Source organism: Gopherus evgoodei, chromosome 1, assembly GCF_007399415.2.
Source record: "Gopherus evgoodei ecotype Sinaloan lineage chromosome 1, rGopEvg1_v1.p, whole genome shotgun sequence".
In the NCBI taxonomy this organism is placed as follows: Eukaryota; Metazoa; Chordata; order Testudines; family Testudinidae; genus Gopherus; species Gopherus evgoodei.
The window spans coordinates 130,268,904-130,291,147 of record NC_044322.1 but is presented as its reverse complement, the minus strand read 5'-3'; the positions used below and the strand labels follow the sequence as shown (position 1 = coordinate 130,291,147).

At 43.5% G+C, this 22,244-nt stretch overlaps 1 long non-coding RNA gene across 1 annotated transcript; it reads right to left on the bottom strand.

Moving 5' to 3' along the window:
* Positions 1–1,407: 1,407 nt before the first annotated feature.
* On the bottom strand, positions 1,408–21,768 carry LOC115646293. Its single transcript, XR_003998987.1, has 4 exons — positions 21,756–21,768; positions 7,945–7,956; positions 5,535–5,540; positions 1,408–1,474 (listed from the first exon to the last, which is right to left on the bottom strand). It is a non-coding gene; the product is annotated as an uncharacterized LOC115646293 (long non-coding RNA).
* Between the last annotated feature and the right edge of the window lie 476 nt (positions 21,769–22,244).

Sequence of the window (22,244 nt, the reverse complement as noted above, 5' to 3'; positions counted from 1 at the left end):
TGCTAAGTATTCAGTACTGGGCCCTAGTATTCTAACTTTGTCACCTGAAATCCTTGAAGAATGTAAATGTTGAGTGCTCCTATGGGGAAAAAAGAGAGCTTCAGAAAAGGCATTCATCTTTCAAAAAGTATTTAAAGCTCATTGAGTTCAGAGTTGTGTGGTAACGTGAGCAATGTCCTTAAACCATAGACTTTACAAGGGGGCTTCTGCAAAATGTACCTTTATGTTGAGGGAATGTTTCATGTTTTTGATCTATAACTGCTGCAGTCTACCTACAGTATATGTGATAAGCTTATGAAATCATTCATCTGAATTCCAAGCACGGCTGCGGAGTTTTCTTTCTAGTGCCAAAAAAAGGAGCGGGGTGGGGGGCGGGGAGATAGGAAGAAGAAAAGAAAGGTAAATAATCAGTCACAGGCTGAAATAAAAGGTGGAAAAAAGAAAATAAATGAAATCTGTCAACCTTATAGAATGTGTTTGCTAATATGCTAGTGTGACTTGGGAGCTGTGTGGATCATGCAAGTTGTTCTGCAGTGGTTTATAATTGTCCTCAGTAGACAGGGCTTGGCTATAGTCCAAAATTGCTATATATTTACCAGAAAAATAGGAAACCTGATTAAGTCAAATGGATTTCATTGTGGCCTATGAGTGCAGCCTTGTAAACTTATTGATTATGGCCCTTAACATTGTTCTTATTGATGATTGTATCTTGAACATTCCAAAACCCTTAGTGTTTATTTGCTTCAGACTAAAATATATGTTATACAAATAACGAGGTTTTTTTTTAAGTAAAACACAAAAAGGGGGGGGTGAATGTATTGTTGATGATGATTTTTTTTCCCTGCCGTAGGTCAATAATTGATTCTAATAATCAGACTAATATATACATTGTTTCACCCTGTGAGATTGCCTTATCCTGTGAAGTATAATTGTGGTTAGTAATTGTTTTATGAATGCAACACTATTATGAATAGTATCAAACACGTAGTGGGTGCTATCAAAATATTAATAGATTTTTTTTATTTTTTTTTAATAGGGATGGGTGGATGTGGCTTGTTGAATGGATTATGAGACACTAAAGTCCTTCACTCCGCCTAGGTTAGGAGTGAATGAAAGCTTGTAGCCTATGTGAAATTATTTGGTAGGCTCAGTTCAGGAGCCAGTGGACAAGTACGCACCTCTTAAATCCGTAACTCCATTTGGCACAAAATTGACACACTTATTGATAAACTCGGCAGAGACAAAGTAAGCACCTGTTTTCTGTCAACATCCTGGATTCCCTTGTCACTGGGCTTCAGAACAGGAAGCAACACAGAAATGCAGTTGAGAGTCTCATTACACACTGCAGAACTGAAATCACTGATACCTTGGTCTAAGCGTTAGCCCCGCTTTGGGACAGTGTCTCGGATGCAAGAGACTGCCCAGCGTGCACCAGCAGTGAGACTCCCCCACTAACAACTGAAATCACTGAGAGCTCTGTTAAGTGGTGGGACCTGAAGACATGCCAGCAGTTGACCCTGACACTCCTCCTGTCGGCCCTATGTGGTGGTGGACCCAAACCAGGCAATGCCTTTGGGTACTTGGCCCCCTGGTCACTGACTGGTATCTATTCATTGACCCTTTTGGAACTTGTGGGTGTTTCTTCAATGTAGGGACCCTAGTCGAGGCGCTCCTACTCGATGACCTCAGAAGGAAGGGCTCCACCACCTCTTCGGGCAGTCCCTAATCCAAACTTCAATACTGAGGCTAGTGCTGAGTACCAGGAGCCAATACCATGTGACCCATCCAGTGCAAAAATGAGAAGGAATGCCCTCAGCCAGTGCCAACCTCCTCCTCCCCCAACAAAGCCAAATTTGGGATATGCACATCACCTTCCCAGGATGACTTCAAGGCATACCAGTAGCTGTTGAAAAAAGTACCCCAAAATTTGGATGTAGTAAAGGAGTCCTCTCATACTTTGGTCGACAACATGACCACAAAGGGCCCATCAAGAGTAGTGTTACCTCTCAACGAGACCATCCAATATGGACCCAATAAAAGCCTGTGGCAAACCCCCACTTCCCTGCCCCCCACCGCCAAGAGAACTGAAAAGAAGTCCTTTGTCCCAGCTCATGGGTATGAGTTCTTGTGTATGCATCCCTCCTCCCTAGAATCCCTGTTGGTTGCTGTGGCCAATGAACAAGAACAGCAGGGTCACAAGGGGAGACTCCCAAGGTGAAGGACTCCAAAAAGCTGGACCTTTTCGGTAGAAACATCTACTCAACTGGGAGTCTGCAGCTCAGGATCACTGACAGCAGGCACTCCTGAGCAGACATGACTGCAACATGCAGGACTTCCTGTTGAAGTTTAAGGACTCTCCTCTCTGGCTCCTCGTCCTCGAAGGAGTGAAACCAGCCCCCCAATTATTATTTCACTTTGGCACACACACTCCCCAGAATTTGCAGACCTGCAGCATTGCCAATATGTCCTAATACCTGGAAGAAATCAGCTGACTGATGAAAAGTTTTGGGTCAATTCATGAAATGAGAAATTGAAAATTATGTTAGTAAAAAGCACTCTGATAATCTGTGGTCTGATACCCTCAGTCACTAAAATCAAAGGTAGTTCCTCAAAGTGGTCCGGAGTCTCAAAGTTATGCTGGACCCATCATGCTCGTGGACACACATTGCTGCAATGATGAGGAATGCCTTATATTGTCTTAAAATATCCATGAAATGGTGTTCTTCCTAGCTTCTAGCCATTGTGATCAATACATTTTTTTCATCTTCATGTTAGAGTACTGTGTCTTGGTCTACCCATCATTGAACATAACTTCATAAGAGGATTGATGCAGCACTCAGTGGCATGCCTGATACCAGCAAATGGTGAAGTGAATACGTCACCTGTGCATTAAAGTGCAAATGCATCCTCATTTATTTCAGAGCAGATTTCAAGGTCCTGCCCCTAACCTATAAATCCCTTAGCTGAGTGGGACCTGACTGCCACCTTATTTTCAAAACCTTCCAAGGCTGAGAATTTCAGCAAAAAACAAAAAAACAAATAGTATGGTTCAAACCATCCATTTAGTTTCACCAATTGCAACACTATTAGAAGCCCCGGCGTAAGCAAAGTTCTAGTGGTTTAATAGTTTTAACCATGTCAGTTGTCCCCTGGGATCCTGGAAGGAGAAAACATAAATTATTCTGGACATTCTTTTAATCAACATTTTGTTCTGTACTTAAATATAATACAGAGGTGAAAGGAACCTTAAAAGCTCCATAGACTCAGATGTCAGATTAGTGATAGGTAGTGGTAGTGGTACTCTTCCCAGCTCCACCCACAAATGCAACTCAGGTGAGAAATCCAAATGAGAGACCACTCACTGCAGGCTGCGCAGAAATTCAAAATGCAATTATGTGCTTTCTGAGCTCCACTTAGCTTCCCCACTTCCTCTTCAGTAGAATATGCCCGTGGGCTTGGTTGCTTTCCTTGGGCTTGCCTTCTTGATTGTGAGAAAAAATACAGAGTGTCACGGTAAATTGTGCGGCTCTGTGATCCTCCCTTTCTTTTTTTAAATTAAGATTTAAATAGTTAATATAAATGTCAATATGATTCTCAGCACTGGGCATCTGAGTTAGCACCCTACTGAGATGGAAAGGCAGTTCATATGTCTCAGAGCTATTGTTCTAGGCATTCTGCGGATTCTTTACAGACACCCCTGTGTTGGCTAACATTAGGTCACATTTTTGAGGTTTTCTTCACATTATAAAGGACTTACTGCTTTTAGTGAAAGCTGAGAGTCTAGAGAAGATGGTCACATCAGAGAAGTGCCAATACAGCATATGGACTCACATTGACTGTTTCTGAGACCTGCACAGGTTATATTGAAGTGAATAGGAGTGAAGACTAAACTATCTTCTGATCCCAAGTGGGGGTCCCATCCTTTTTAGAATCATAGAATCATAGAATATCAGGGCTGGAAGGGACCTCGGGAGGTCATCTAGTCCAACCCCTGCTCAAAGCAGGACCAATTCCCAACTAAATCATCCCAGCCAGGGCTTTGTCAAGCCTGATCTTAAAACCCTCTAAGGAAGGAGATTCCACCACCTCCCTAGGTAACCCTTTCCAGTGCTTCACCACCTTCCTAGTCAAAACGTTTTTCCTAATAGCCAACCTAAACCTCCCCCACTGCAACTTGAGACCATTACTTCTTCTTCTGTCATCTGCTACAACTGAGAACAGTCTAGATCCATCCTCCTTGGAACCCCCTTTCAGGTAGTTGAAAGCAGCTATCAAATCCCCCCTCATTCTTCTCTTCTGCAGACTAAACAATCCCAGTTCCCTCAGCCTCTCCTCATAAGTCATGTGCTCCAGCCCCCTAATCATTTTTGTTGCCCTCCGCTGGACTCTTTCCAATTTTTCCACATCCTTCTTGTTGTGCGGGGCCCAAAACTGGACACAGTACTCCAGATGAGGCCTCACCAATGTCGAATAGAGGGGAATGATCACATCCCTCAATCTGCTGGCAATGCCCCTACTTATACAGCCCAAAATGCCGTTAGCCTTCTTGGCAACAAAGGGAAACTGTTGACTCATATCCAGCTTCTCGTCCACTGTAGCCCCTAGGTTCTTTTCTGCAGAACTGCTTCCTAGCCATTTGGTCCCTAATCTGTAACAGTGAATGGGATTCTTCTGTCCTAAGTACAGGACTCTGCACTTGTCCTTGTTGAACCTCATCAGGTTTCTTTTGGCCCAATCCTCTAATTTGTCTAGGTCCCTCTGTATCCTATCCCTACCCTCCAGCATATCTACCACCTCCCAGTTTAGTGTCATCTGCAAACTTACTGAGAGTGCAGTCCATGCCATCCTCCGGATTGTTAATAAAGATATTGAACAAAACTGGCTCCAGGACCAACCCTTGGGGTACTCTGCTTGAAACGGGCTGCCAACTAGACACAGAGACGTTGATCACTACCAGTTGAGCCTGATGATCTAGCCAGCTTTCTATCCACCTTATAGTCCATTCATCCAGCCCATACTTCTTTAACTTGCCGGCAAGAATACTGTGGGAGACCGTATCAAAAGCTTTGCTAAAGTCAAGGAATCACATCCAGTGCTTTCCCTTCATCCACAGAGCCAGTTATCTCCTCATAGAAGGCAATTAGGTTAGTCAGGGATGACTTGCCCATGGTGAATCCATGCTGACTGTTCCTGATCACTTTCCTCTCCTCTGAGTGCTTCAGAATTGATTCCTTCAGGACCTGCTCTGTGATTTTTCCAGGGACTGAGGTGAGGCTGACTGGCCTCACTTCGCTTTAGTGAAGTGTTGAGTCACAATGGAAGGGCTGCATATTAACTTTGCTTATGTTATACCTCTTTCATAGCTAAATGTACAATTTCATTCCCTCAGGGCATCCACTGGCACTAAATTCATTTTAACTAATTTCTTTTTGGAATTTTATACAAAATGTAAAATGTTTGTGGTGATTCTTGAGAAAATTAGGATGCTGTCTTTCTGCCTGACCCCAGGGAAGTAATAAGAATAAAAAGTTCACACATTTCTTATTTGACACTAGCAGTTAAAATGAAAGACGAATGTCTCTCATAAGAGTTATAGGTAATTGAAATCCATAAAATTCCACATTAAACGGGTTAGATATTAAGCAAATATATGCAGGTAATTTCCCTTTCTTGGGTTCTTGTTTGTTTGTTTGTTTATTGTAAAGGTAAAAGTAAAATGTTAGGTTTAAAATGTAAGCTTAAATTTCTAACTGCAGGTCAGTATTTATCTGCCTGAGAAGCTTGGCTAATAGGAATGTAATTTAAATAAGAAACAATATACTTTGACTCTTATGTGTAAAGTTAAATGTCATTATCTCTTTTGGACCCCTGAGAGGCTCTACAATTAGAGTGTCATTTTGAATATGGGATATTTTTAAGTTTTGTTGATGCCACAGAGAGCATATGAGAGGCACGTTTTTCTTCTATATGGATATAAATCTAAATAAATAAAAGATTGTGTGGTCTATTTTCACACTTCTTTAGTGGTATTTGAGATTGGTGTTGGTCCTGCTTTGAGCAGGGGGCTGGCCTAGATGACCTCCTGAGGTCTCTTCCAACCCTAATCTTCCATGATTCTATGATTGTTTTCCTGTCAGAGTTGGTGATTTCAAATATTTGGTGGTTTGTGAGATATAAAAATTTAAATCCGTACAATTGGCCCTACTCTATTTGCACAGTTTTATTTAATTTGATGCATACAATAGATAAAAAAGTACCTGTCTCAGAGTTCTGGCCCTCCCCTTGACAACATTTAAAATTTCCAGTAATCTGCTTCTATCCTTTGCATTATGCCCTTGCAATTATCAACAAATCCTAATGCAAACATTTTCCCATAAGTAGTCCCTCTGCTCTTTTTTCTTCAATATGTAAAAATAAAATAAAAAAGGTTTGCATCCTGCCTGCTTAAAAAAATTGAACTCTAGTAGCAATCAAGCATGTCCCAAGTCAAAGGGCCTTTCTGCGTAATGCCAGGAATACTCTCTCTTTTGTACTTGTGCTCATATTTCGCTGCTGATTATGTAGCAGAATGGCCCAGAAAGGTGAGCTGGTCTCTCAGGTAATCTGGACCCAAATAATTTGAGGATTTAAAGATTAAAACCAATACAGTGAGTTTCACCTGGGCATGTCCACATTTTTGGCATTTGCTCTCCACTCCGGTTTGGCCAGGGTGGCATCTCCGGGGGAAAGGGAGGAGCCTTGGGGACAGGGTCTTGGGGGACAGAGGTGGGGCAAGGACAGAGCATCAGGGGGCATAATTTTGCCATCATAAAAAAGAAGTTACAACTGCATCTCAATATTTATCCAAGGATTTGTAATATTGAGGAAAATGTGGGATCTATTTTTAAAAGGATGTAAAGAGAGCAAATTCATTCCAGTCAGTCTTGCTTCATGCCTGTTATAACCTTCTCTGTAAACATTCTGCAATTAGCAAGACAGTTTATTGTGAGACATTGCTGTCTAGAATACTACAACCATAACTGCTCTATTTCTTGACCCTTGAAAGCAAAATGTCAGACTACCCAAATGTTGTTTCACCCACATTCAAAATTCACTGACTGTTTTCATTCTTCAATTCTTGCCTGTAAATGTGATGAAGCTGAAACTTTTGTTTAAAAACAAAAACTAATACAAGAATATATTGAAATAACCTCTAAAAATATTGGAATGTGTCAGATGCCCACACATTTGGAAACAGAATTTTTATCAAGAGATGTCAAACTGAAATTTGATTCTAAATATCTGACACGTGTAAATCCCTGTCCATCCTTTCCAAAACACGTTGTATGCAAACCATGTTGTATGTGCAATTGTCCCCAGTTCACATGCCCTGTATTAGCAACAGCAGACAGCTAGCATCTCAGAGTGAAAAATCACTTCACCCACATAAAGCCAGAATAATTGGGATTAATGCAGATGAATTACAAGGTGCAGAGGAGACATTAAATGACTATGGGCTGGAATAATGTCCACTGTCCATACACATCCATGGAGTGTTAGGGTCATGGTATATTCATGGTGGTGGATCCTGTAGTATGCCTCCCCTCCCACTCACAATGCCACTCTCTGTACTAACTTATGTGGAACTGGCACAGAGACAACTTGCATGGCCCCCACCATATAGCTCTACCCAGGGGTTAAGTGAAGGGCCTTGTGCTGGAGTTTTGGTATCAGGATTAATTTCTCCCTTGGTTATTACATACCTTATTTGTCTGGGATGTAAGCAGCCAATCCTTTATTGAATCATGTGAGTCAAATCACAAAAGATTAAAGAGTAACATTCACAAAGGCAAATACTTACATAGGGCAAAAGAAATACAGAAATAAGTAGAAGGATGGTCCAGTGATTAGGGGCTAGCCTGGAACTTGGGAAACCTGTATTCAGTTCCCTGCTTGGCCATATACTGCCTGGGTGGCCTTGGTTAAATCATTTAGAGCTAGTTCCACAAAGGGATTAAGGCACTTAAACCCAAAATAAAGATTCATAGCTTTCTTCTTTGGGAATTTTCCATTCTCCCAACAGCAGCCCCTGCTGAGGGCATGGTGAGAGAACTGGTTTTCTCTATGTTGTAGTCAGGCTCATGCTCCCCATGGACAAACTGTCATAGATTTGGTCTGGCTCCCTCTGACTCCTGTGAAGGATTCAGATGCTGAATCCCCAGGTGCTTTAAGTCACCAGAATCCGAACAAAGTCCAGTCACTGCCTTTGTCTTGGGGTCCTTACGGACACTCTTGGGATTCAAGAGCTAGCACCCTCTATCCAGTCCCTAGAACCAGTGCTGACACCTCAGGGCCTGGAGATTAAACAAACTCTTTCCCAGAGCCCCACCCACAGGTTTACCTCTTCAAGTGGCCATGTTGTAGGCGTAGCATACAATACAGAGATACTTTGCATAAAATTAACATATTATTTCTCTTTGCTTAATCACATGTGAAACACATAGATCTATGCAAAAATAATAAATCTTACAGGCATTTCCTTGCTTCATTTTCCTCACCACTCCAGAGCATTCTTTGGGCAGGAGTTTTGGGGCCTGTGCAGAGCTCTTCTGTCCCATTATATAGCTGGTGTTTTAACACATGGAATTTTCTCTCTCCCAGCATTTCTTCTCAGACCTTGGCCTGTCGTTCTCCTTCCTTTCTGCTGTCCAAACTTCCTGTGTGTCTCTCCCAGTCTTCCACCTGTGAGTCCCTTTCAACCCCCTGCTTTGTCACATTTGGCTCAGTCTTGTTTGGGCATTTTCCATTCTCCCAACATCAGCCCCTTGCAGAGGGAATGGTGAGAGAACTGGTTTTCTCTGTGGTGCAGTTACTCTTTTGTTCTCCCCAAGTACGACCTTTCAGGAGCTGACAGTCCTGTACCAACCAGCTGTTGCCTCTGGTCTGGCAGAGACCTGACATAACCTTGTGGCTCATGGGGAATGCACATGCAGAGGGGCATTCATGATACAGCAATTTTCATAGTAATGACTTATAACTTTAGAATGCCAACGAGGATTCATACATTGTACAGATAGATCCCCCAAATCATCACACAAATGTAGATCCCAATCCTATAATCAGAGTCCCCTGGGCAGATTGTTGGATTTACACAGAGCCTCACTGGCACTATAATGGTGTGACATGGGTGAAATAGTATAACTGCATTACCAGGGCCTCCTCTGGGCTTTCTTAAACACCCATAGTTTTCAACCTGTCTGGTGTGACTTTTTTGAAGAGAAAGGCCCCAAAATATCAATAGAATCATAGAAGATTAGGACTGGAAGAGACCTCAGGAGGTCATCTACTCCAACCTCCTGCTCAAAGCAGGACCAACTCCAACTAAATCATCCTAGCCAAGGATTTGTCAATCTGGGCCTTAAAAACCTCTAAGGATGGAAATTCCACCACCCATGAGGTAACCCATCCCTAGGTAATCCATTCCTTCACCACTCTCCTAGTGAAACAGTTTTTCTTAATATCCAACCTAGAACTCCCCCGCTACAACTTGAAACCATTGCTTCTTGTTCTGTCAAATAAAATACACAAAAAAAGGTTCAATTAGTTTAATTACCCAATGGACAAAGCAATGCTCATCTGGTTCCTAACATTAAAGCATTTCAAATCTCCATGTTATTCATATTTCGCTCACTTTCATATTGACTGTTCTTTTCTAATTTTAACATTGATTTTCAATTTTCTTGTTCATTATTTTTTCATTTCTTTATACTCTCACTGTTCTAGGCCTGTTGGTTCTCAGTGTTGATTAATTTGATATTGATATAGCCTATTGTAATGCTATATTCTTTAAATGATCCATTTTTGTTAGTATCCCCATCTGAATTTTCACAATGCTTTTTGCCAAGCAATTACCCAAGTGCCTTGTGAAAAAAACAAACAATGAAGATTTATGATTAAAAAACACCCAGCTTAATCATGCTAGTTTGTGCTCTCAAGTCCTTCACAGTTCTCTGGCCATTGCATATTGTCTTTCAACGTTTCCAGAAGTAAGACACTATGAAGTCAAATTTGGTTGCAAATTGCAAGATCAATATTTTACAAAAACTGAGACCGATAGATATGCCTCCATTAATGACAGAAAAAGAAAAAATAGGTTTATTAGTATTATTTGTTTGTTTTCAACAACATCAACTTAGCAGAATTATTCTAAGGCACAAAAACTCAACAATCAAATTGACTAGAAACTAAAGTGAAATGGACTGTTTTATTTTCATTATGTCCAAGCTGAGAGGAAAATAAAAAGTAAATACACAGCATAACCAGTAAAAAGTATATGTGATTTTAGAAACTAGAGCTGGGGGGGAAATCACATTTGAAAACTTTTCCTCCAAAAATGAGACAATTCTTTTTGTGCAAATGTTTATGAAAAATTGTTCCTGTTTTCCAAGGTTTATTTAAAATGCTTTCAGTTGCAATGATTTATTGTTTACATAGATCAGGATTTATTTTTTGACCATACTCAGTCTTTAATTATTCTGCTGCTTGTATCTCTATCCACATGTTCATGGCCAAAATCAGGCTTTATGTAAATATATGCAAGGCTCATACTATTTAATGGTTCATAATAATTAATTTTCTTGGACTTACGCATTCCAAAGAATTTTCTGCATGTGTGAGGACTGTATCCAATCCACCACCAGATATTTTAGAAGCCGTACATCTCCTTTTAAATAGTAAGGCCATTCTTGCTGACTTCAAATTACATGCAATTGATGATGATTATTCCATGTTAGTGAAAAATTTCCTGGTTATAAAGGATTTTGTGTCTGTCTCTCCTAGACAGGGGCAGCTCCAGGCACCAGCACAGCAAGCACGTGCCTGGGGTGGCAAGCCGCAGAGGGCGGCATGTAGTTGATGTGAGGGCGGCTGTCAGGCTGCCTTCAGTGGCATGCCTGAGGGAAGTCCACTGGTTCCACGGTTTCAGAGGTAATTCGGCAGTAATTCGGCAGTGGGTACGCTGAAGGTGCAGGACTGGCGGACCTTCCGCAGGCATGCCACCAAATCCGCGTTACCAGCGGACCTCCTACAGCCATGCCACTGAAAGCCGCCTGATTGCCGTGCTTGGGACAGTAAAATACATAGAGTTGCCCCTGATCCTAGGCATTTTCTGTCTCTATATAGCTACATTTTGTTTCTGAGATGTGACTGGAGGTCAGGAGATGGAAGTGGGGTTACATTCTTGTCATTGACTGACCACTGCTTCCTTTAGTTTGGAGCTGCATCTTTCCCATTGAAGCAAGAGACCTATTTTGATGATCTACATTCACATGTTCATGGAACCAGTGTGTTTCCAGGTGGCTCTAAGAGTCTATACTAGTCAGTTAATGGACAACTCTGTCTCTGGCGGGGTCTCAAAGTCCCAGCCCGCTGGCCATCTTCAGCCTGAGAACCTGCCCGCTGCAACTTGCAGAGGAGAGACGCATGCACCCATGCTGCTGGCTCTGTCTGCTGTAGGTGCCGCCCCCCACAGCTCCCATTGGATGGGGGAGAGGGACAGAATTACCATCACTAGTCGCTGGGCAGAGTCAGCCATAGAGGCAGCATCATTAGTTGCAGGGCAGAGTCAGCCATAAAGGCAGTGTCACTTTTTTGCGCAATGAATATAAACAAGTCAAAATACCAAACACAACTGTCTGATGTACACCTTTCTGCAATCCTGAAGGTTTCAACTGCTCAGTCACTGAGGCCAAACATCAACAAACTGACAGAACTGAAGCATTACCAGGTGTCTGGTAAACACTAAAAGCTCGCTGGCAGACTAAGAATTGTATGAAGTTGTATCACAGTTTTATTATTTTGAAGAAATTTGAAATAAAAAATACAATATAAACGTTTTCTTTTCTGAACACCATCTTCAGTGACATTATTGGCCCACTGGGAGGATTTGAGGACTGGCACTGGCCCTAAGGTAAATTGAGTTTGAGACCTCTGATCTATGGTTTGATAGAACTTGACAATCTTTTAGCCTTGACTCAGGATCCAGAACCTTATCCTTCACTAAGGGTCTTTATCTACACACAGATTTTCAACTGGTATAACTATATTAATGAGGGCTGCGATTCTTTTTTTAAGTTAAATACAGTCATGCTAGTACAACCCCTAGTTTGGCTGCAGTGATACCACTATAAAGGTGCCATTATACTGGTATAGTTTAGTCTCCTTCCCATACAGAAATAAGCTCTCCTAGACTGATATAACTGCACCCACACTAAGGAGATTGTACTGCTTTAACTATTCCAGTATAGTTAAAGTGGTATAACTTTTGTAATAGGCAAAGCCTAAAGCTACGTATACATTGCACACTTTACAATGGTGAGGCTGTGCCACTGCAGCCACACAATTGTAAGGTAAGCAGTGTAGCCATTGTTTGTTGCCGGAGAGAGCTCTCCAACTGACAAAATAAAACCACCCCCAATGAAGGGCGGTAGCTTTTTTGGTGGGTGAGCATCTCCTGCCAATGAAGCGCTGTTCACACTGGTGCTTTTCGTCATTCAAACTTTTGTTGTTCAGGGGTGTGTTTTTTCACACCCTTGAGCGACAAATGATTTAACGATGAAACTACAGTGTAGACAAAACCTTAATGTCTTCCTGACCAGCTTCATCCTCAGGAATTTCCATAGTGCTTATGGATAGCCTGTGAAAGATAAATGATTGGGAGACGGCTACAGTGCCAATGATGGAAGTCCTATGCCAAATCTAACCAACTGCGTCATTAACCTTTCTGAAGTCCTATGCCATCGCTGTGTAGCAAAGGAGGAAACGAAAGGTTACTTTATCTTCACCATTATGGCTGTGAAATTTCACAGAGCAGATACAAAACTAGTCAAGATAGTTAAGTCCCCAGTGGACTGCGAAGTTACAAAGGGATTTCACAAATTTGGGTGACTGGGCAACAAAATGGCAGATGAAATTCAATGCTGATAAATGCAAAGTAATGCACATTGGAAAACATAATCCTCACTATATGTAATAAATGATGGAGTCTAAATTAGCTGTTACCGCTCAAGAAAGAGCTCTTAGAGTCATTGTAGATAGTTCTCTTAAAACATCTACTCAATGTGCAGCGGCAGTCAAAAGAGCTAACAGAATGTGGGGAATCATTAAGAAAGGGATAGATAAGAAGACAGAAAATATCAAATTGCCTCTATATAAATCCATGGTACACCCACATCTTGAATACTATGTGCAGATGTGGTCACTCCATCTGAAAAAAAAATTGGAATTGGGAAAGGTTCAGAAAAAGGCAACAAAAATGATTAGGGGTATGGAACGACTGCCATATGAGGAGAGATTAATGAGACTGGGACTTTTCAGACTGGAAAATAGATGACTAAGTGGGGATGGTCCATAGAGGTCCATAAAATCATGACTGGTGTGGAGAAAGCAAATAAGGACGTGTTATTTACTCCTTTTCATGACACAAGACCTAGAGGTCACCAAATGAAATTAATAGGCAGCAGGATTAAAACAAACACAAGGAAGTATTTTTTCCCACAACACACAGTCAACCTCTGTAACTCCTTGCCAGAGGATGTTGTGAAGGCCAAGATTATAACAAGGTTCAAAAAAGAACTAGATAAACTCATGGAGGATAGGTTCATCAATTGCTATTAGCCAGGATCGACAGGGATGGTGTCCCTAGCCGCTGTTTTCCAGAAGCTGGGAGTGGATCACTTGACAGTTACCTGTTCTGTTCATTCCCTCTGGGCACCTGACATTGGTCACTGTAGGAAGACAGGATACTCGGCTAGATGGACCTTTGGTCTGACCCAATATGGCCATTCTTATGTTCAGAACAGTTGTAAGTGGTTGTCTATACAGCAGGAGTGAAAAAGTGCTCTTGAAGTGGAGAAGCCATACGATCCTGAATTGTGCCCCACCCCCAGTCCCACCCCTGCACCACCCCTTCTTCCAAATTCCTTGCCCTCACAATGCCCATTACTCCAGAGGCCCCGCCCTCACACTGCCTCTTCTTTGACCCTGAGCCCCTGTCCTTGTACCGCTCATCCCCCAAAACCCCATCCCCACACTGCCTCTTCTCCCCAAGACCCCGCCCCATTCACTCACCTCTCCCTTCTCCCTGAGGCTTGCCCTTATGGCCCAGTAAAAAGTGCGAGGGCCATGACCCCCAGTCCCTCCATTCCGACACCCATGCCTCTATTCAGTTACAAAATCAGGTGTTTCTGACTATTTCTCTTTGGATTTTGTATGTAAATTTACTCAGTTCTGGAATCAGTTGTCTACCTATGTTGTGAGACAGGAGTGACTGAAGAAGACAAAAGTGAAGGCCCAAATACTCAGCTGGTGTAAACGTACTAGGTCCTTTGGCATAGCTCCATTAAAGCCAGTGGCAATATGCTGTTATACACCAACTGAGGAGCCGGCCTGCAACTTTCACTTTGATATTTCAAGACTTGAGTGTTTAACAGCAGAGCTATAACATTGTTTTAAAATGAAATGTTCTTGTGTTTGTTGCTTTTTCAGGGGCTGCTGGTGGTAATGGTTTAGAAAACCAAAGAAGGTAGGACAACACCAGAATGTCATATCCAAAACACTTTAAGGGTCTGTGTACAAAGGGATAAAAGCCCTGTAGCTGGATCGTGGCAGCTGACTCAGGCTCACGGGCCTTGGGATGTAGGGCTAAAAATTGCTGTGTAGACGTTTGGGCTCCAGATGAAGCCTGAGCTCTAGAATTCTCCACACTCACAGGGTTTCAGAGCCCAGGCTCCAATCCAAGCCTGAACATCTACATGGTGATTTTTTAGCCACCCATGTTTTTTTTTACCTTTTGTACACAGTGTAAGAGGTCCATAGAAGCAAAAAGCTCTTGTGAGTACCTTAGGAACTGTGCTGATTTTACCCTGCATGATGAGGCAAATACTCTGGTGGACGTTATGAATTGTACAGTGAATGAGAAAAGAAATTCAGGAGCACTGATCCATTCAATGTGCACCAGACAAAATGCACATCTTAGAATTAATATTTGAACAATATGCAGTGAGGGACTCAAGGCAGAGAAGTCCTGCCTCATCCAATGCACACTTATAAAATATGAATCAGAAATTGTTCATTGGACTGATGCATATGATTGATACATTTGCTTCAACATCTCTCTCCTCTGAACCCTTTACATGTAAGTTATGCACGTTTAGTTTCCCTTAAAATTCAGTTAGATTCAGTGGGTCAAATTAAAAGGTTATGTTCTAAAGGGGCTTTAAGTGGCATGTCAGTATGTGTCTGTGACTTTGAGAGTCAGAGCTTCAACTGATTTAAATAATAATAGCTCCACAGTAGAGCTACATCGATTTACATCAGTTGAGAATCTAGCTCTAATTAACCTAAGGGAGTTACACACCAACTGAAGAGCACAGAAGAATGTGTAAATTACACCAATTTAGGAAAAAAATTATTTTGGTTCTATGATTCTGAAGCCCAAATATTGTAAAAGGAAAATGAAAAGTAAAGTAAACTTTCCTTTCTGCACCAGTGTTTTTCAGGAAAGTCAGTGGCAGATTTCAAAATAAGAAAATAGCTCTTTCCAGTCTGTTGCAGAGACCTGCATTTTTTAACAAAGGATGTAAGAATTAAGGTAATTGCTACACTCAACAGATTCCTATCCCACTTAACAAGAAAAATCAAGTCATATGTGGGAGTTGCAAATAGAACAAAAAGATTATCTTATGTATTTTGTAAGTTGCAGTTAAGGTCCGGAATTATGTTTTAACCAGAAATCACATAGAATAGAAAAATAATTATCATTTAGAGTGTTTAGACAATTTAATTACAAGTAAAAAACCTATGTGTTATTCCAGGTCAATATCTACAATTTAAATCAGTATGGAAAAAATATCTTCATAAACCCGAAATAAAGCAAAAATGCTCTGCTGACTGAGCTGGATGTTAAAAACACTTTCTATCTTTCATTAATTTATTTTTAAATTGTATGTTCCTAATTTGTACATACTTACATACTTACATATCATTCACCAATCCACAAATTGTGTGTGTGATATACATGTGTAAGGAGTGCACTACCCCAAGCCTACAGGCTGGGTGTAATCAAGAAGGCCCCGTCCCACCTCGGGCAGGGGTAGTAAAACAGAAACAGTAAGCTAAGCAAAAGAAAAGGGAGTAGTAGTTATGCTGGCTGCAGTGGATGGTAGTTTCTCTCTCAGACTCCAAAAGACTAGTCTAACCAAACTTTGAGAATTTGTTTTTGGGGCTTTAAGTTTGGGATCTTTGAATCAAGGTTCTGAGGTGAGGCCTTTATGAAGAGTGTATTGTAAGTATTCCAGTCCTGAAACCTTATTTTGAAAAGGGAACATACTATTTTCAAGTATTATATCTGGGACAGATGACTATTCCTTCCCCCTTTCCCCATACAAATGGGAGGGTGGAATTAAGGTGGGGCACACCTGCGCTCTCATACTGGCCTCAATGCATGGGAATGGTCCTGGCCATTACACATGGAATAGTCTGCAGGATCCTGAAAACCCCCTACAGTCAAGAAGTGATGGGGATGCAAAGAGGTGCCTGTCCTTGACTATGAAATAAGTTGGCAGGTCAGCCAGGTAAATATGAACTTGAAGGCCAAGTTGCAGGAAATGGAAAAAACGATGGCATTCAAGTATAGTTCTTCCATTGCTGCCTTGGAGGCCAGGACAGTACGGCTAGAAGAGCCTCAGGGAAGCTGTAATAATGGGATACCCTCTACAGTTTCCCAGCAAACTCCTCCACTAATTAAAAAAATTAGAAGAATGGGCTACTGCATCTGAGAGGATCAGTGCTGAAGTCCTTCAACAGAGGAACTTATTGCAGGCATAAAAAAGCAGCGGCCTTGCAGGAGCTGGAAGTGATACGCTCCTTCAAGGACCGTGTCTTGGCTCAAGCCATAAAATAGGAGTGGGAATTGGCCTGCTTCAGGGCAAAAGAAGAAAACTGTAAGCAATAGTACTTGCTGTTGGAGAAAGACCAGGAAGAGCTTCACAAGGAAATCCTCCAGCAGTGTCAGATCATTAAGGCCCAGCATAAGAAGGTGGAACCACTGGAGGTGGAGAGGGCAGCCCCGAGTAAAGTTCTGGGGAATGTCAAATGAAACACTGCCTTGTACAGCCTGTGTATCAGCCCTTGGAAGGGAAAAGCCACCATGTGAGGTTGTAGAAACACCCATCCAGGAGGAAACCAAAGCAGACGAGAAAGAGACATGGGCCTGGTCCCCTGCTGAATGCCTGGGAACAGCAGCACTAACCAACTTGGGGCTAAAAAAAAGTTCATCCCAAAAGAAAAGATGATTCCACAAAGGGAAGAGAATAAAAATGTTTGCTCCACTGATAACGTCACACACACAGTTGCAAGAGAATGGAAGTGGGCTCTCGTAAGTCCTTTTCTGAAGATTGTAGGGGAAAAAAGCAGTCAGTAAATCCTATCAGTGATTTAGGTTGGATGAAAGACAGCCTCAACTATGAAGGATGTGCTTGTGAGTGTACCTGGGGAGGCTGCTCTTGAAGAGACCAGGAGGCAACCTTATGCTGGTTTAGCAATGGTGCAAGCCTGGTGCTCTTGATTACCTTCAGTGCAACTAGAGGACTTTCCTTACAAGGTGTTAAGTTTGTTTTGAATTATGACTGTGAAAGACTATGAAGGAGCTTGTTCATTGCACAAGCTACATAGGGCTTTGGGGAATGCAATTCCTGTCTCTACATACATTGTTGATGGGAATAAAAACATGGCTAAGGGTCTTGAGGTTTCCTTGTTAAGCAGGACGTGCCCCTCTGGCTGGGGAATGATATTGTCAGGGAGAGGTGGCTAGGCCAGCAGCCTTAATGAAGTCAAATAGTTAGACTGCCCTTTTGAACTTCCCATATAGGCATGGGCAGACAGTAGAAGTTGCCCTAGGGCCGAGCTCTGGGGGGAGGCATTGACGGAGTGTACTACCTGTTTAAGGGACAAGCTGGAGCCAAATGCCAGGACAGGCTGTGGTATAATCAAGGAGGCCCTGCCCCAACCTGGTGCTGGTCAGGACTAAGAAGCTGGATGAGAGGTAGAAGCCATGCAGGCTGTAGTGCTTGATGGTTTCTCTTTGAGGCTTCAGGAGACCAGCCTAAACAGACTTTAAAACTTGGTTTTGTGGATGTTAAGTTTGGGAGCTCTGAACCAGGGTCCTGAGGTGAGGACCTTTTGATGTGTATATTGTAATTTCTCTTATCCTGAAAGGCTGTTAACAGGGGACATGCTATTTTGTTAGCATGTGTGGGTTTCTCCTTGGCTGGGGATGTTAAAGTTAACAGACTGCACCCTCTGGGTAGTGGGGTGAGAATTAAGGTATGGTACCCCTGCAGCATGACACTGGCTGCAAGGGGGTGTGAGGGGATGGCCCATGATGTTACAAGGAAGTAAAAATGGCTGTGTTTCCGATATGTGTATATAAAAAGTAGTGATGACGTCTGATAGTGATCAGATATATTTCATATACAACAATCAAAGGCAGTGAAGAGAAGGATACTACTGCTCACTCTTAAAATCTTGCATGGGAAACCAGTGCAGAAGAGTATTAAAAAGAAGTGCTGTAGTAGCTACAGAAAGATGAACTCCCCAGTGGAGACTATGATACCTGGGAGTGCAATCTAGACCAGTGAGGTGTTGTGTCACTGCTAGCTTTGCAACCTAGGGTGCCTCACAATACTTTGCTGATGTAACTCCCAACTAACAGTTCGGACGCCCGCAGCTTGTCAGCAAACACCAGCCATAGTCTGGCTTTCAGCAGCCTTGATTACTATTTGCAGAGTGACCCCAATACACTCTCAGTCTCAGATTCCCCCCTCCCAAAATATGTGTTTTGCATTGTCCAGCTCTCTCCTGGACAGTCCAAATATATTAGGTCCATTGTCCGTCTCAGGGGATCAATATACAACAATCTGATACCAACATTGGATTAGTTTGAATTAAAGAATAAAACAAGTTTATTTAACTACAAAGAGAGAGAGAGAGAAAGAGAGAGAGAGATTTTAAGTGAGTCCAGGTAATGAGCTATTAAAATCAGAAATAGTTATAAGAAAAATAAAGATAAAACGCTTTCTAAGCTAGACTTGATTCCAGGTGAAGTCCCTTACCATGTATTTTCAGTACATTGCTGACCAGACTCAGACCAGGATCTGCTCCCAAAGTCATGGGCTGTTCCTTTTGTCTTCTGAGGTGGAAAGGAGAGATAGACTCATAGGTCAGAAGGGACCAATCTGATCATCTAGTATGACCTCCTGCACAAGGCAGGCCACAGATCCCCACCCATCCAATTTTATAACAACCCCTATCCCAGGATCGAGTTATTGAAATCTTCAAAATTGGTTTGAAGACCTCAAGCTGCAGAGAAACCACCAGCAAGCGACCCGTGCCCCACGCTGCAGGGGAAGGCGAAAAACCTCCAGGGCCCCTGCCAATCCGCCCTGGAGGAAAATTCCTTCCCGACCCCAAATATGGCGATCAGCTAAACCCTGAGCATGTGGGCAAGAGTCACCAGCCAGCACCCAAGAAGGAACTCTCTGCATGGATAGGGAGAGATAACCTGCAGTATTTTTACCCCTCACTTTTATAGTTCAGTCACCCTTTGAAATGCATTTTCCTAAGAGTGACTCCTACATCAAGTTCTTTCCAGCACAGACCAAAGAGATATGGTATCCGATGAGGGGGGAGGTTTTCATGCTGTTGTTTGCTAAGATGCAGCACTGTTTGTTCCTGCCTCTGCTTCCTTGCCAAAGAATGGGCACTTGATAGGGGAGGGTCATCAGCTTTGGTGACAGATGGCTAGAAATGTCAATTTGTCCTTTGTCTTTGAGAAACAGGTCTATTCATTCCCCAGACTTGTCTGGTAAACACACTTCAGTCATGTCAGCTTATGTTCATAACTTTACATCTCATGTTGCTATGTACATTTCACCATAATATTACTGAACAGCAAGTTATTCGCTTTCAAGTGATACTTTTAAGGCATATTTTGAACAAAAAATATTATAGTAGTTGTGACAGACCCAGGCCAGTGGGGTACAGGAGTTTGGTAGAGGGCATATACACTGGTCACTGGTTGAGTAGTTTTCTGTTCCCTGAGTGACCAGAGTAGGGGCAGCACTGGAGTAATCAGGAACCTGCTAGAAACAATTAAGGCAGACAGGCTGATTAGATCACCTGCAGCCAATCAAGGTAGGCTAATCAGAGCACCTGGGTTCAAAAAGGAGCTCACTCCAGTCAGGCGGGGAGGAGCCAGAGGAGAGGAAGGGCATGTGAAGAGCTGGGAGAAAGAGGCACAAGGAGCTAAGAGTGAGAGGGTGTGCTGCTGGAGGACCAGGGCCAGCTCTAGCCATTTCGCCCCCCAAGCACGGCGGCACGCCACAGGGAGCTCTTTGCCGCTCGCTGGTCCCACGGCTCTGGTGGACCTCCCGCAGGCATGCCTGCGGATGCTCCACCGGAGCCGCAGGACCAGCGGACCCACCGCAGGCACGCCTGCGGGAGGTCCACCGGAGCCGCCTGCCACCCTCCCGGCAACCGGCAGAGTGCCCCCTGTGGCATGCCACCCCGAGCACATGCTTGGCGCGCTGGGGCCTGGAGCTGGCCCCGTGGAGGGCAAAGGAGTACAAGCATTATCAGACACCAGGAGAAAGGTCCTGTGGTGAGGATAAAGAAGGTGTTTAGAGGAAGCCATGGGGAAGTAGCCCAGGGAGTTGTAGCTGTCATGCAGCTGTTACAGGAGGCACTATAGACAGCTGCAATCCACAGGGCCCTGTGCTGGAACCTGGAGTAGAAGGCGGGCCCGGGTTCCCCCCAAACCTCCCAACTCCTGATCAGACACAGGAGGAGTTGATCCAGACTGTGGGGAAGACCACTGAGGTGAGCAAATCTGCCAATAAGCGCAGGACCCACCAAGGTAGAGGAAGAACTTTGTCACAACTGGCACCAGGGTGGGATTTGGTGTGCACAGCGCGGCAGAAGAAGGAGAGTGAATTAAAAAAAAAAGATAGAAAGTTTTGTTTTTTTTTCATCACAATGGATGACTTAGTACGGGCATTGATACAAGCTACGGCGGCCCAGCAGGAGGCTACCTGTGTCCAGGCAGCTGCCCCACAGGAGGCAGTGCGGCTGCAGCAAGAGACAAATCGCCTGCTGATGGACCAGGCTTCTCAAGACTGGGCTATCTTGTGGGAACTGGTAAACCAGATAAAGACCCTTACAGAACTGAACCACTGCCATGATGGGATGCAGATTATATGGGCCAGCCATTGGCTGCAGAAAATGACGCGGGAGGATGATGTAGAGGTATACCTTCTGGCCTTTGAGAGAACAGCCCTACGGGAAGCCTGGTCTCAAGATCAGTGGTCTGGCATCCTTGCCCCATTTCTGTGGGGAGGCCCAGAAGGTTTACTATGATCTGCCTGAAGAGGCTGCAGCAGACTACCCCCAGCTGAAAGCAGAGATCCTGGCCAGATCTGGGGTAAAGACCGCAGTGTGGGCCCAATGGTATCACGAGTGGAGGTACCAAGAAAACAAAACCCCACAGTCCCAATTGTATGACCTCATTCATCTAGAAAGAAAGTGGTTGCTAACGGAGTCCCGGAGTCCGGAACAGATACTAGAGGTTCTGGTCATCGACCGATACATGAGGGGACTACCGCCAGAGCTTCGTGCCTGGGTAAGCCAGAATGAACCCTCCACCTATGATGAGGTTGTTGCACTGGTAGAGAGGCGAAGGATGGCGAGGGAGCTGACACAACCAGTTAAGGAAGAGGCACCCCGGGTTAAACTAGCAGCACCAACCCCTAGAGCTCGGGTGACTGGGCCACCAGGAGGGCCCAGGTGGAAAAAGAGAGGGGCTGAAGGCCGACCAGAGGCCACAAAGAGTCAGAGCACGGCGGGAGAAGAGGACATATGTTAGATTGCCCAAACCAAGAGACCGGGGAACGCCTAGGGCTCCATACAGATGTTATGCCTGTGGGGAGTGGGAGCATATAGCTGCACAGTGTCCCAATGCTGAGGAGTCGATGCCGTGTAACCTGGGGAATTGGGCAGACCCATGCTCCCTAATCCACCTTGTGGGGGTCTCACTAACCCTACATTTATACACCAGACCAGTGAAACTAAATGGGATAGAGAGGGTCTCCCGATTTAACACCAGACCAGAAGATTGAGGTGTCTGAGATGTTCTTCCGGAACCAAGATGTGTT